Below are 15,446 nucleotides of genomic sequence, written 5' to 3'. Positions count from 1 at the left end.
TGAAAGATCTCAAGAAGGTAACTTAGTATCTTGACATGTTTATTGTGACAGCTGCCAGACACATTTTACAAAGCAGACCTTTTCTAACATAAGACTAGTTGATACTTCGAAAATAAATTGCCCACAATCACAGAATTATTATATTACTAGACTCTCATCCATATCTGTTCTTAATTCCCAAGTTCTTTTAAACTACACTATACACTGTAACCCAATTTTTAACATTTTTCAAATTCCACTACCCACAATATTTAAATTTCATTGTTTTCAAGGACTTAGGTTAACTCCTCTACATGAGGTTTTTAGGTTCAAGCACTAAATGTCATCCCTAAAAAAGTTTAAAATTCTCAGCCTAAATTTTTAAAATTCCCAGCATTCCACAATGCTAAAAAGACAAGAGATATTTTCATTATCCCTAAGTACTGCCTCACAAAACACTTACTAGGCAAAGGAAAATATAGCATACATCATCCACCATCTTAACCAAGTGTTCAAAGTAACTCCAGTCACGGGACAAATAACATCATGCCCAGCCAACAAAACACAAGAACACTGTGATGTTCCTGTCCAAAAGGCACTGGACAAAGCAGAGCTGAGAGTCATTTTATGAAATGACTGCTCTGTAACCTTCAAAAAGGTCAAGGGCATGAACATCAAAGACAGAGGAACCGCTCTACAGTGAAGTATATTATAGAGATGGGACAACTGGATGCAAAGTGTGATACTGGGGATTCCCTAGTGGTTCAGTGGTTAGGACTCTGAGCTTTTACTGCCGAGGCCACAGTTCAATCCCTGGACAGAGAGCTCAGTGTGCTGCTGGACTAGGCCCTTTGCTACATACAATGAGTGGTGTTTGCCAAAACATGAATGGGCTTGCAGGATGAAGGGTATGTGGGAAATTTTTGTTTGTTTGCTCTTCTTATAATTATTTTGTTTAAAGTGTTTCAAAATAATTTTTAAAATATTTCATGTATATTAATTAAAACACAGCCACTAATTAAAATTCCTCCTACTTTTGCCTGACTTCAAAGGGGTTCTAACTTTTTTGCTTTTGCAGTCACAAGTGGAGTATTAAAACTGGGAAAGTGAAGGATGTTACACTGTGATTACTGATTAGAATTTGTCCCCATCAGCTAAATAAAATTGGATTTTTTTTTTTTTTGGCTTCTTGCATTTTAAGGAAGGAGCGATTAGAATTTCATGTCAAAAGTATAAATACACACACAACTTTATCTAAAGACTGTCAGAAGAAACTTCTACAGACTATGTATCAATCAAATGGTGTATCAGGGTCTTTCAGTTTCAACGGTACTGTGTTTGGGTTTGAGACAAGGTCCTCCATCCAGTTCTGCAGTCAGCACTCATGACACACTGGTTAATTCAAGATGGACCAAGGCTGATTTTTAAGTCAAGGCTTTTAAGTTTTTATAGTAGGCTACGCTTACATTTTAAGATGTGTTAAGTTGCTTTGGTTGTGTCCGACTCTGCGACCCTATGGACTGTAGCCTGCCAGGCTCCTCTATCCATGGGATTTTCCAGGTAAGAATACTGGAGTGGGTTGCCATTTCCTCCTCCAGGGGATCTTCCCGACCCACAGATGGAACTCAAATCTCTTGTCTCCTTCATCGGCAGGCAGGTTCTTTACCACTAGTGTAAATTATTAATTTCTGCGGAAATAAAGTTTGTAATTTTATCAGTAAACATCAAGCAATCTCTCAAGACAAAACAAAATACATTGCAAAGGTTAGGATTTGAAATGATCTCCAAGTGTTTACTTTCATACTTAAAACATTATACCCTCTCCACCCTATTTCCAAAAAACTGTTGAGACAGCTAACAAAAATAGTCAACTTTTTTTCTTTTTTAAAAAGCCAGAGGGGACTTCTCAGATGGTCCAGTGGTTAAGAACCCACCTTTCTACGCAGGGGACATGGGTTCAAGCCCTGGTCAGAGAACTAAGATCCCACATACTGGAGCAACTAAGCCCACACACTGCAACTAAGACCCTTTGCAGCCAAATGAATACATAAATATTTAAAAACAGAAAAGCCAGGGGACTTCCCAGGTGGTCCAGTTGTTAAAGGCTCCAAGCAGGTCTGAGTTTGATCCCTGCTCAGGGAACTAAGATCCTACAGGCCTCATGATGGAGTCAAATAAGTAAAATAATAAAAACTAGAAAAAAAAAAAAAAACAGGTGAAGGAAAGAATGATAAAATAATTAAAAGAAGTCAGGGAAAGTGGATCTTTCCCAATAGTGGATTACAAGTTCAATACTGAGTTTCACAGTATCCAGAACACTGTCTTTGCAAAACAAACACACACCTTATCAACTATTCAGGAAAATCCACAACTTTTCTTAGCACTAGTTTGAAATTTTTCACACATGTATAAAGTATACTTTTATACTGATAGTCCAGAGTTTTTTAAAAGGAGCAGCTTTCTCTACCAATATACAAAGAATGTACTCCTTTTACTTTACGTCAAGTTTAAAAAACATTTGGTTTACTTGTTAAACTGGCTCACTTGTTTTTTTCTAACTTTGTATGAATTGGAGGAGGAAATGAAAATCAAGTAAGTGGCGTAAAAGCTCCATCTTTTCTCTTTTTAATGTATTGTCCACAGAAAGCAGGCAACAGAGCCAAGCAATTATGAACGGCAGCTTTGGAATGAGGCCAAAATTCTGAATTAAAGGCCTAGCTCCAATATTAGATATGGCTGGCTGTGGGATTCTTTAATCCCAAATCTCCTAGTCTGGAAATGACAATAAATACGTGAACTTAACTCACAAGGTTCCTATCAGAATCTGTCAAGTACCTGACAGAGTGCTAAACATAAGCATTCAATAAACTGAATAAGCACTTAATTTTAAATTTAATTAAATCACTTATTCCTAAAATACACAGATATGGGGACTTGTCCAGACTCTGCGCTTCCACTGCAGTGGCGGGCCTGGGTTTGATTCCTAGTGGGGAACTAAGATTCCACACAGCAAACTAAGATCTGTGCAGCAAAGCCAAGTAAAACAAATCAGTCAAATCCCTAGAGACAGAAAGTAAAACGGTGAGTGCAGGGGCTGCAAGGAAGAGGGAATGGGTTAATGGGCAACTTCAGTTTAGGAAGATGAAAAAGTCCTGGAGCTGGACTTGATGATGGCTGCTCAACCCGGTGACTGCACAAACTGCACTTAACACTGCTTTGTCCTATGTCTATTTTACCACCATTTTTTAAAAAATCACTATCAGGAACTATCCGAAAGAACGAGGTTTTCATGGTGGAAATAGCCGACACAAATTCTTCACAAAGGGACAAACTCATTTCTCAGCAGTTTTCTCTGCTATTGAAAGATCTGTTCAGATCCATCTAAATTCTGCCCCAAGGAAATCGATGAAAAGGCAACGATCCAGCAATCCCACTAAGCATACACACAAAAAGCTTGAAAACAGGGAAGACTCAAAATACTTGTACAGCAATGTTCATGTTGCAACACTGTAATGCCCAAAAGGTAGAAACAATCTGAATGTCCATCAACAGATGAACAGAAAACAAAATGTGGAGTATCACGCAATGCGGCACTGTTCAGCCACTTTAAAAAAGCAATGACGTTCTGATACACACAACACAGATGAAGCCTGAAAATATTACTCCAAGTAAAACAGCCAGACCCAAAAGGACAGGACTGCATGATTCCACTTACATGACAATCTACAAGAAGCAAATTCACAGAGAATAAAAGTAAATGAAGAGATTTCCAGGAACTCCGGGGAAGAAGGCCTTCTATCTGGGGCAATGAGAAAGATTTTAGAAACAGTGGTGATGGTTATAGAATGCTGTGACTGTAATTAAAGGCACTGAATTTAAAAGGCTTAAAAATGCTTTAAATGGAAAAAAAGAAAAAGAACAGGAGAAAAGTGGGAAGCTAACAATTTCCCTGAACCCCTTAGGCACTTTTCAAACTAATCCCAGCACTAGGGTCAATCTCTTTGCACTTTCCTTCCTTATAAAGTGGGCATTTTACATGCTGTCACCCTCCCCTTTGTCAAATTATCATTTCAATAAAGTAATCTAAGTGGTTTCAAGACTGAGGCCAAGAATACTTTTTAATTTTAGTGCAGTTCCACTATCTCATTTTCTTTAAGTATATTTTGGTCTGAAAATTCAATTGAGACAAAACTCTGTTCACATTTACGTTATAGTCAATACTAAGAGCTTTTTCTAAATATATCAAATTCTTAATAATGAACAAGATATAAGCAGTTTTCTCAGGTATCATTTAACTGTCAGTTTCTAGTGAAAACACGAAGGTGAGTGAGACCTGACCACAATTAAGACAGGTAAACTTTTCTTACCTTCTTTAATTGCCCACTAACAACAAAGAAATTCCAATTGCCCTTCAACACATTTATGAGTTTCTGTCTCAAATATAACAGCCCAGGGCAGGGGTGGGGTGGGGGGAAGGTACTGCTTTGAAAACTTGTATGATAGCTATAGAAAATTGGTGGAGGGATTCTGTGTTGGGTAAGCAGTTCTAAAGGCTATTTTCCAATTTTAAGTTTACTAATTACAAGGCAGACATTAATCTCCATTATGGAAATTCACATTATAGATAGCTGTCTACTAACCAGGGCTCACTTTAACCAGATGCCCCAAATAGGACCAAACACTTGCCTACGCTCTGACCCTACAATCAGACCAGAATACAACCACATACAGGTTTCCCTGGTGCCGCAGATGAGAAAAGATCTGCCTGCAGTGCAGGAGACCGGGGTTCAATCCCTGGGTCGGGAAGAGGCCCTGGAGATGGAAATGGCAACCCACTCCACAATTCTCACCTACGAACTCCCATGCACAATCACAGACAGTACTTTAAGCTGGGGAACGGGTGATGTATTTCCTTTGCCATCCTACAAAGACAAAAACACTTTGTCAGAGGGGGAAAATCCCTGAAGAACAATTCTTGCCCTCACAGAATTTACATTCTCCAGAGTCTATGGAGATTAACCTTGTAATCAGTATAACAAGGACTGGTATCACATGCAGTTTTTATTTCCTTTGGAAATTCAATTTCTATAAAGTATTAAACATAGTATTTAATTTTAATTCATTCAATCTTCAGAACAACCCTAAAAGAGAAACAGTTTCTATTATCATCATCCTTTTGATACATAGGGAACATAGGGAAACTGGGATACAAAGATGTGAAAGGGAATTAATTGTTCAAGGTAACACAGATGGGAGTAATTTCAGAACCTATGTCGATAGGTACCCACTAAGCCATACTGTCTCACTCGGCCGTAAATTCATTTTGCCTCTGAAGTTACACTTTTTAAATAAGCGAATTCTTTTAAAGTCCTCCATAATTTTTCAATTTACAACCAAGGAACATGAGTCAATCTGCCATCAACTCTGACAATCCCTATGCAACTTTTTCTTACTTTCCCACTAGGTCAAAGTGGGAAAAAACAGAGGAGTAGCGACAGAAACAGGCATGGAGTATGAAGGCGAGGACTGCAGAAACAAAGAGGAAAAAAAAGAAAAAACAAAAATGGGAAAACTGCATCTGGGAGCATTCCTGTAAAGGAAAGCCAAGAAAGAAGAAAATGCTAAAGGAAGAAAAAGAAAGAACAGAAAAAGAATATTAAGATGCATTCAGTACTTCTGATTTATACACCTAATTTTTTCCAGTATTATATACACACATTCTCTCAAATGCTAATTCTTAGTTTTACTACCCCCACACAAGTACCTCAGCTACACATTGGTTAATCGAGCATTGTTCTTCATATCGGGGTTTCCCCTGTGGCTCAGCTGGTAAAGAATCCGCCTGCAATGCGGGAGACCTAGGTTCGATCCCTGGGTTGGGGAAGGCTACCCACTCCAGTATTCTGGCCTGGAGAATTCCATGGACTGTAGAGTCCATGGGGTTACAAAGTGACCGACACAACTGAACGACTTTCACTTCACATTCTTCACACTGCCATACTGCCACTTAAGCTCACTGATTACAAGGAAACCCAACTCTACAATTATAATGAACAACTGATTAATTACATTTCCTACCTTCTTTTAGTAACAATGAATAAGCTTCTCAAATAAATGGAGACAACTTTTGAAGAAAAAAGGTACCAATGTAAGGACCTTTAGTAAACTGCTATTAAAAATTTCTTGGTAATTATCTTTCAGGTGTGTGCGTGTATATTCAGCTCTGTCTGCCTCTTTGCGACCCCATGACTGTAGCCCACCAGGCTCCTCTGTCCATGGGCTTTTCCTGGCAAGAATACTGGAGTAGGTTGCCATTTCCTTCTCCAGAGGATCTTCCCGACCTAGGGGCTGAATCAAGTTTTTGTCTCTAGCATTAGCAGGTGAATTCTTTACCTCCAGGCCACCTGGGAAGCCCTTATCTTTCAGGTAGATTACTTCTAATACATTTCAGCAAAGGTGAAATATTAATACTATTCTCAAAGAGAATTAAATCACCAACAATTCTTCAAAAAAATGCTTTCCCTTAGACATACATAAAAATCACTTGATGAGCATCTGTTTAAGCCACTAAGACAATTTCATGTTAGTTACACCACAGCAGTTTTGTGAAGAGACTGCAATATTTGAAAAATTCATATTTTCAAAGAAGAATGAAACATGATAGAATTTAATTAGGTGGAATGCAAGGTAAATAGCTGGTCACCAGTAATAACAAAAAAAGGTGAAGTGTTTGGAACTTTTTCAGTGTTTTGATTTACTTGAGCAGAGACTTTGTCTTTTATATTTTATGTTTTGGAACACACCATCGATCTAAGGATCATCCAAATAAAATGATAGAACATTACTAGAAACTAATCCCACTCCCCTTATCTAACTTAAGATTACTTTCCCAAAACAGAAATCCATTATACTAAAATTTAAAATCATTGTCACAAAGACTTGTGCCCCAAGACAATGAAAGCCAAAGCCTATGCTTCAATGACAAAGTCTTTTAGTCACTTTCTTAGTAGTCAAATCATTGGTACATGGAACTGGGGGTGGGGGGAAGAATTGGGGAGTTCCAGCTGCTCTGCCTGCCAAGTTAAACAAAAATTCTTAACTCCCTGTTTGCCAAGTAATCTATAGTAAGCAGTCTGAATTACTTTGATTCTTTAAGACCTCGTTTTAAAGTAAGGAAAAGCATGCACCTAGAATAAACTCCCCTCACAACTTAATTTCATACTAGAGTGAATAGTTCTCACAGAGTTCCTCCTCAGAGCAGCAGCCTTAGCATCAACAGCGAACTAGACAGAAATGCAAATTCTCCGGCCCATCCCAGACTTGCAGCATCAGAACGTCTGGGGTGGGGCCCAGCAATTGTGTTTTAACAAGCCCCGCAGGGGATGCTTGGATTCTGAGAACCAATGGCCTAAGGGCTAAGAGTCATAAAAGTTCAAGGTTTACTGGCTTGGTGACCAACAGGTAATCACCCAGCTTCTCTAGACTTCTCTTTTAAACAGTGGAATTAGGGGGGTGTTATGAATATTAAATAAGAAAACCACGTTAAGTTTCTAAGAGCGATGCCTGACATATAAAAACATTACTCAAGCACTAACTGCCGCTACCAATATGAGCTTTGACGGTTGTAAACTGGAAGGGGGATAAAGACAAAGACAGAAAAGGTTTAATCCCTAACTCTCCAGGAGTTTAAACCTAGTGACCAGGCCAAGGCACGTGTACACAAAGCAGAACCAACCAAACTCCAAGAGGAAATAAAGAGGGGCAAACGGGCTGACCGTAAGAAGAAGCAACAAATTCTGACCCAACATTATAAGAGAAGGCTTTAAAGAAGTGACTGCATATGAGCAATAAGAGTTCCACCGCCTCAAAGGAACAAAAAGTCATTCCAGCCTACAGGTGTGAGCCAAGATCACAAGAAGCAAGCGAAACGAAAAGTGCACGGTAGCAGATCGCAGTGGCTGGAAAACGGACCAGGAAAAAATATGCTGTAGGACATAGAATCGGTCACCCCAAATCCCGGGGCTTAGCTGGGGGTGGGGGTAGGATTTGGAGGCGTGGGTAAGACCCGGCCTCCGCCCGGCACTCTAATGCACACGCTCGTCTGCAAACTAAGTTCCCCTTTTGTTTTCTGAGCACCCAGAGACCACTTTTACGCACAGCGGCCCATCAAGCCATTGTCTGCAGCAAAGTTGAACGCAAGAAGCTGAGAAGCGTGCCCGGAGGCCCGCATTCCGAGGAGTGGGCGCCACTCCAACTAGACCCTACGTCTGAACATTCTCAGACACCAACAAGCGCAAAACCATGAACACTTTAAAAAAAAAAAAAACCGTTTTATTAAAAGGCAAAATTTGGATAAGCACAAAGTCGGGAGTAACGAGGGCAGGGGGGTTTGTTTTGGGGGTTTGTTTGTTTTTTGTCTTCTTCTCTGAATCCCCTCTGGATACTGGCCGAATCCCGATGGCTTATTTTCCCAAGCTTGCAGGCTGAGGTTTTCCTTCCGGTCATTGTGCTTATTTCCCCCAAAGAGCAAGGCCCCGCTGGGGCAGGCGCGCCGGCCCGGCCCCGGGACAAAGCCCACTCCCGGGCTCCACCTGGGCGCGGGCAGGGGCGGGGAGGGGCGGCGCTCCGCGGCCCGCCCGCCGGCCGCAGTTACCAGGCAGCGCGGCACCGCCCACCCCCGCCGCCCGCCGGCCAATCCGGCGCGTCTGCTGCCCGGGCGCACGAGCCCCGGAGACACCAGTCCGAGCGCGACCCCACGGCTGGGGCCTGGCACCGAGCGCGCACCCGCACCTCCCGAGCCGGCCAATCAGCGGGCCGGGCATGCGCAGCCCGCAGGCTCGCTCGATCGCTCGCGCGCGGGGCCCTCACGCGTGAGGCGCCCCCCCCGCCGCCACACGCCGCGCCGGTGCGCGCGCCCCTCCCCCATGCACCCAGGCGCGCGCGTCAACTGTCGTCCCCCGCGACCGCGTCTGCTCCTGCCCCACCCCCAACGCCGGCGGCCCGGGGCTGGTGGGGGGGCGGGATGGGCCCCCCAACACGGCCGCCGACGGTCCCTACACGCCCCCCCTCCCGCTGTCCGTGCAGTCCCCCCCGCGGAGGAAGGGGGCGAGTCTCAAAAGCCCACTCGAGATGGCAACCGGGGCGGGGTGGCGGGGAGCAGGGATGAGGCGACGGGGACTCACCCGAGTGCAGCCGCCTCCAGGCAGCGCCGGGGCCGGGGGGCGCCGAAGGGAAGAGAATGTGGGCCGCGCGCGCGCGAGCTGTGGCCGCGGCGGAGCAGCCTGGGGTTGAGACGGACCGATGAGCGGGCAGGAGGTGAGAGGGCGACGGGGCCCGAGCGTCTCGGCCGAGCTCCTGTCACCGCCGCATGGCCGCCCTTGGCAGGGCCTCGCTCAGCGCCTAGATCCTCTCACAGGGGAACCGAGGGATAGGCCGGGGTAACCGCTGCAGGCGGGCGGCCACGGCTAGAGAGCGCGTGCGGGGAAGCGGGGGGGCGATCGGTGGCCCCTTTTCTCTGCTCTCCGAGCTTCTCTCTCTCACCCTCCTCCTCCTCTTTTTTTTTTTTTTTTTTTTTTGTTCCTAGAAGGCGCGCTGCGCGTGCGCACCCGCAGCACCGCCCAGCGGGAGTTGTAGTCTCTGATTCGTCCCCATCAACGCGACCGCGGGGGGCGCTGGACTACGACTCCCAGGAAGCCTCGCGCCGACCAGCCCGGAGCCAGAGGACGCGGCGAGCTCGGCGCCCGGCCCTCTCGGGCAAGGACTGTCAATGGAGGCGCGGGTGGTGGGAGCGAGGAACATGGCTGCACCTGGGGCCTGCGCGGCTGCCCGAGTGGGGGAGGGGAGCGGGGACGCAGGGATGAAAATCCAGGCCGAGTCGGCTCCCTTGCCAGGCTTCAGCCGGCCGCAGCCACGGTCCCATCGCTCGCGCTCACTCTTGCATCCGAGATTCCCTGCAAGTTGAGAGGCTGGAATACAGCAAAAGCCGGGGAGCCCCAGGCCGGCCTGCCGCCTTCCCTGCTTCGCCAAGGGACTTCCTCCGCCCTGCACCACCCTCCGGGACACAAAGAACTCCTGTTAGTTTTTAAAGCTTGCCTCGAGAGACTCTTGCCGCAACTTCGGACTGGGCGAGGGAAGGGCACCATTCTGTTTTTATTTACCCCTCCACCTCCAGGCTTTGCTCACTTTTCACTCGACATGTAGAAGGAAACTTAAGACGGAAAAGCCATGGAGGGCGAGCAGAAAACGTGATTTGCAGCCCGTTTTGTTCTGTCAACCGCTAAGCAATTTTCCCCAAACCCCACCCCCCCGGTATTTTTTTTTTTTTTTTTTTTTGCATCTCAACTTTCATTAGCTTGAGAATTTCGAAAATGGTGAGATATTACTGTTCACCCCAAGTTAGAAGTTTAAAAAACTCGAGGCCAGAGATTTTAGATGTTTATGTAAAAACACAAAATCGGGTGATTATGTGATGTTTCTCCCTGCCGGAGATTCGGGCCACGCCAGCCATCCTCCCCCCTCCCCCTCCTCCTCGGTAGGTGGCGACCACGGCGCTTTTTCCAGCCTTTGTCGCTCGCAAGAAAACTTTCCGAGCAGCTAGTCTTTTGATGTAGGGCCAAGACCTTTCCTTTGAATTTGGGTTCGCAGATTAGCCTTCCCCATATTCTTCCGTAGACCGCACCCATAAAGCCTCATCAAGAATGTCCATGTTGGATTTCTTTTAAAATAGATGGAGAATTTAAAGATCCCTGCGAAGCAATCCAATTCCAGAAGACGTCTATATTTTCCCGATTTCCCCTGAAATCTTTTACTGTCATTTTGTCCTCGATTAATTCAATTAGGACTCTTTCTTTGTCAAGTTTCTGCACAGCATTTAGTTTTTCATAAGAACAATTTCCTTTTTGCATTCATACTTCATTAACATTTTGGAATATTTAAATTCCATCTTCCCAATATCAAGTACAACTGACGTACTTAGGGATAAACATTAACTCTTGAGAAGCCTACAATTCAGCTGGTAATAGCAACCACCACAGGAGCTGCAAACTCAGCTGCTGTGAGCATCAGTTGAGGATGTTTTACGGAGAGATAGGAACCCTGCGGGCTTACCTGGTGGCTCAGACGGTATAGAATCCGCCTGCAATGCAAGGGGGTCCAGGGTTTAATCCCTGGGTTGGAAAGATCTCTGGAGAAGGGAATGGCTAAAGCGTCTGCCTGCAATGCAGGAGACCTGGGTTCAATCCCTGGGTCGAGAAGATCCCCTGGAGAAGGAAATGGCAACCCACTCCAGTATTCTTGCCTGGGAAATCCCATGGACAGAGAAGCCTGGTAGGGTACAGTCCATGGGGTCGCAAAGAGTTGGACACGGCTAAGCAACTTCACTTCACTTCACTTCACCCACTCCTGTATTCCTGCCTGGAGAATTCCATGGACAGAAAAGCCTGGTGAGCTTCAGTTCATGGGATTGCAAGGAGTCCAACACGACTGAGGGACTAACGCAACTTTTTTTTTTTGTCCTGAAAGGATTACTGGGAATACTGAGAAATTGAGGACAGTGATGGGAGGATGCACTGGGTGTGTGGAGTAATGGAGGAGCACTGGAAGGGTGTTAGAAGTAAGACAAGAGTTCTTGTACTCACGATTACCCTTGTCATCGGAGAAGGCAGTGGCACCCCACTCCAGTACTCTTGCCTGGAAAATCCCATGGGCGGAGGAGCCTGGTAGGCTGCAGTCCATGGAGTCGCTAAGAGTAGAAAACCACTGACTGACTTCACCTTCACTTTTCACTTTCATGCTTTGGAGAAGGAAATGGCAACCCACTCCAGCGTTCTTGCCTGGAGAATCCCAGGGACGGGGGAGCCTGGTGGGCTGCCGTCTCTGGGGTCGCACAGAGTCGGACACGACTGAAGCGACTCAGCAGCAGCAGCAGCACCCTTGTCATTGAAAACTTATGTGGGAGATAGTCCCCTTTTTATGCAGTTAACAGTTCGGTGTGAAATTTTGCTGCTGCTTCATGAACAACTCCAGCTTCCTTGAGGCTGAGGTTGAACTGTCAAATCCTAAAGCTGGTCTTAAAACTTTAGGTGGCTTTGAATTGCCTCTGGACAGAAAGCTGGCCCTTTGGGGACAATGAACAATGTATAGAAGTCAACCTTTTTTCCTGTGTACTGCTATTAGCAGGTTTAACCCTCAAATTCATACTTACAGTCGTAAAGATCACACATGTTCAGTCTTAAGACCTGGCTCATCCTGGGTGTTAGTGGTGCACTTGCTGTTGGTTAACCAGTTTTTCCCTCACCTCATTGGCACAGTGAAGTTGCTCAGTCGTGTCCAACTCTTAGCGACCCCATGGACTGCAGCCTACCAGGCTCCTCCGTCCATGGGATTTTTCCAGGCAAGAGTACTGGAGTGGGGTGCCATTGCCTTCTCCGTCATTGGTACAGGTGCTATGTTAATGGTGATCAGAATTACATGCCACTTGAGATACCAACTCAGCACAGCCAGCTGTTTTCCAACACAGTATTACACTGCTGTTTTAGGGGTTGAGCAACAAATGAAAAATACCAAAAAAAAAAATTCATTTGTATATTTCGGAATGATTTCTTATGGAATCCTCCTTTGTTCAAATCACACTCAACTTTTGTTTAGAATCACATTCAACATAACACGATGTGTGTGCCAAGACTGAGATTGCAGTCTGACGGCGCCATGCGGCATGCTGGATCTTAGTTCCCCGACCAGAGATCAAACCTGTACCAGTGTAAGCTCAGAGTCCTAACCACTGAACTGCCAGGGAATTACCAGCCGGCAGAATCTTGCAGGTTATTTCAAATTATTTCATATACATCTCTTTTTAATGTTTAACCTAGCATATGCAGTCCTGCAGGTGAGTGTCCAAAAACAGGACACTCCATTCTATTGCATACAGTAGCCCCTCCTTATCTATGAGGATAGTACTGAATTCTCTATATACTATGTTTTTTTCCTGTATGTACATACCTATAATAAAGTTCTTTGTTTTGGGGGCATTTTTTGGCCATGCATGAGGATCTTATTTCCCCAACCAGTGGTTGAACCCAAGTTCCCTGCAGTGGAAGCACAGGATCTTAACCATTGGACCACCAGGTTAGTCCCTTATAACAAAGTTTAATTTATAAATCATGCAGGGTGAGAGATGAATGGGCTTTCCAGGTGGCACAGTGGTAAAGAATCCACCTACCAATGCAGGAGATGCAGGTTCGATCCCCGGGTTGGAAAGATACCCTGGAGAAGGAAGTGGCAACCCATTCCAGTATTCTTGCCTGGAAAATTCCATGGACAGAGGAGCCTGGTGGGCTACAGTCCAGGGGGTCGCAGAGAGTCGGACACAATTGAGCGAACATACACAAGAGATTAATAATAACTAAGAACAATATAACAATATGTATTGCAATAAAAGTTACATGAATGTGGTGTCTCTCTCTTTCTCGAAATATCTTATTACGCTATACTCACCCTTCTTATGATGAGGTGAGCTTCCAGGTATCACCAGAGTTAATCTGTTCTTCCGCGTTTTACGCCTTGGTGCCTCCTTTGCACTTTTATGAATAAAGGTTCTATTGGACATCTTCTTCCGGAAGAGCCCGGTTTCATCACAGTTGAAGACTCTCTTAGGATAACATCCTTTCTCCTTAATCAACTTCTTCAACTCCGCTGGAAACAGGGCAGCAGCTGCTTCCTCAGGAGGCACAGCCTGTCCAGTAATTTTTATATTTTTCAGTCCAAACCTATTCCTGAATCTGTATAGCCATCCCTTACTGGCAGTAAAGGGCTTGGTGTCACTCGTTTCAGGGGCTCCCTGGCTGAAGTCCTCATAGAGGGTCAGTGCTTTCTGACGCAACACGTTGCTGTCAATAGGAACACGCTTTCTGTTCATGTCTTCCACCCACAAATCTAATGCCTCTTCCATCTTAACTATGCACTCATCACGGACTGTGGCTGTAACTTTTGCAGTTCGGGGCGCTACAGCAAAACTAGCACGAATTTCTTTTTCCTTCTTCATAATTTCACGGATAGAAGATTCGTTCTTACCGTAGATCTTAGCAACCTCAGCATAAGATTTTTTTTCTTTCCTTACTAAGTCGAGAACTTTCACTTTTTCAATCAAAGGAAGCACTTTACGGCTTCTCTTTGGCATATCTGAACCACCAGCATCACTACTCTTGCGCTTTGGAGCCATTATTAAGTAAAATAAGGGTTAACTTGAGCACAAGCTCTGCTGATACCTCGGCAGTAGATCTGATAACCCAGGCAGCTACCAAGAGACTACCGGGCAGGATACGCTGGACAAAGAGATGATTCACGACCCGGGGCAGATCGGAGCGGGCGGGCGTGAAAGTTAAAACTTATGAATTGTTTATTTCTGGAATTTTCCATCTGCAGCCAGCCCTCCATATCCGCGGGATCTGCATCTGCGGATTCAACAAACCGTGGATGGAAAATATGCCAAAACAAACAAACAAAAAAATGCCAGAAACTTTCAAAAAAGCAAAACTTGCCTTTGCTGGGTGGGCGCCCAGCAATGATTTACATAGCATTTACATCGTATTTACAATGATTTACATAGCATTTATATTGTATTAGGTATTATAAATCCAGAGATCATTAAAAGTACAAGGGAGGGTGTGTGTACACTGTATGTGAATCCTACAGCCATTTTATATAAGGGACTTAAGCTTCTGCAGATTTTGGCACCTGGGGGTTCGGGGAAGGTGGGGAGGTCCCTGGAACCAATCACCCTTCTAGACCAAGGGATGGCTGTAATGTTTTCCAAATGCCTGTAACTGAAACCGTGGAAAGTGAAACCGCAGATAAGGGCGGGGTGGGGTTGGGGGGTGGCTGCTGTCTGTGGGAGACAAAAGCCAAGTCAGAGGAGATTCAGAGATTCAGCCAGGCTAGAGATAGATCTAAACCAAGTGTGAGCTCTTCCACCAACTTAAATGCATCTTCACACACTCTCCAAGCACACACAGCCTTGTTAACTGCTTTTAAATAGTAAGTCACATGGAAATGTTGGAATGCCTTCACTAGTTCTGAAAAATCATCACCATCTTGGATTTTTAATACTGGTGTCAGGAATCTGCTGCTCACAGGACCCATCCCCCTATCAGCCACCTTTATGACAGAAATGCGCCTCCACCACTTGGTCAAGGTCACTGTGATTGAGTTTTTGTTTGATTTTTTCTTTTTTTTTTTTTTTGGTTTGTTTGCACAGCTTGCAGGATTTTAGCTCTCACACCAGAGACAGAACCCAAGCCCTGTCAGTGAAAGCTCCAAGTCCTAACCACTGGACTGCCAGGAAATTTCTTAGTGCTCCTTTTAAAAAGATGTTTGGTTGGAATCCAAACTGAATAATTAATCTTTTTGTGACCCTCTCCTATATTTTATATTGCCCCAAACCATAACTCTAGCAAAAGCTGAGACACTCTTGA

General features: G+C 44.8%; 1 protein-coding gene across 17 annotated transcripts in view; it reads right to left on the bottom strand.

The window, feature by feature from the left end:
- Nucleotides 1-9,526, bottom strand: part of GTF2I (general transcription factor IIi) — an 82,817-nt gene extending 73,291 nt beyond the window's left edge. For 16 of the 17 annotated variants that reach the window (XM_086374608.1, XM_086374610.1, XM_086374611.1 and 13 more), the window contains exon 1: nucleotides 9,162-9,526. The gene's annotated coding sequence lies outside the window, so the exon portion shown is untranslated. Of the gene's footprint in view, nucleotides 1-4,829; nucleotides 4,902-9,161 lie in introns of all 17 variants that reach the window. The other variant, XM_086374609.1, reaches the window with a different exon arrangement.
- Nucleotides 9,527-15,446: the final 5,920 nt, after the last annotated feature.

The sequence above is a fragment of the Bos grunniens genome, chromosome 25 (assembly GCF_055505025.1).
Source record: "Bos grunniens cultivar Pamir isolate PY7600 chromosome 25, Bosgru_T2T1.0, whole genome shotgun sequence".
Classification (NCBI taxonomy): Eukaryota; Metazoa; Chordata; class Mammalia; order Artiodactyla; family Bovidae; genus Bos; species Bos grunniens.
Note: the sequence above shows the minus strand (reverse complement) of the source record. Positions and strands in the feature narration are given on the sequence as shown.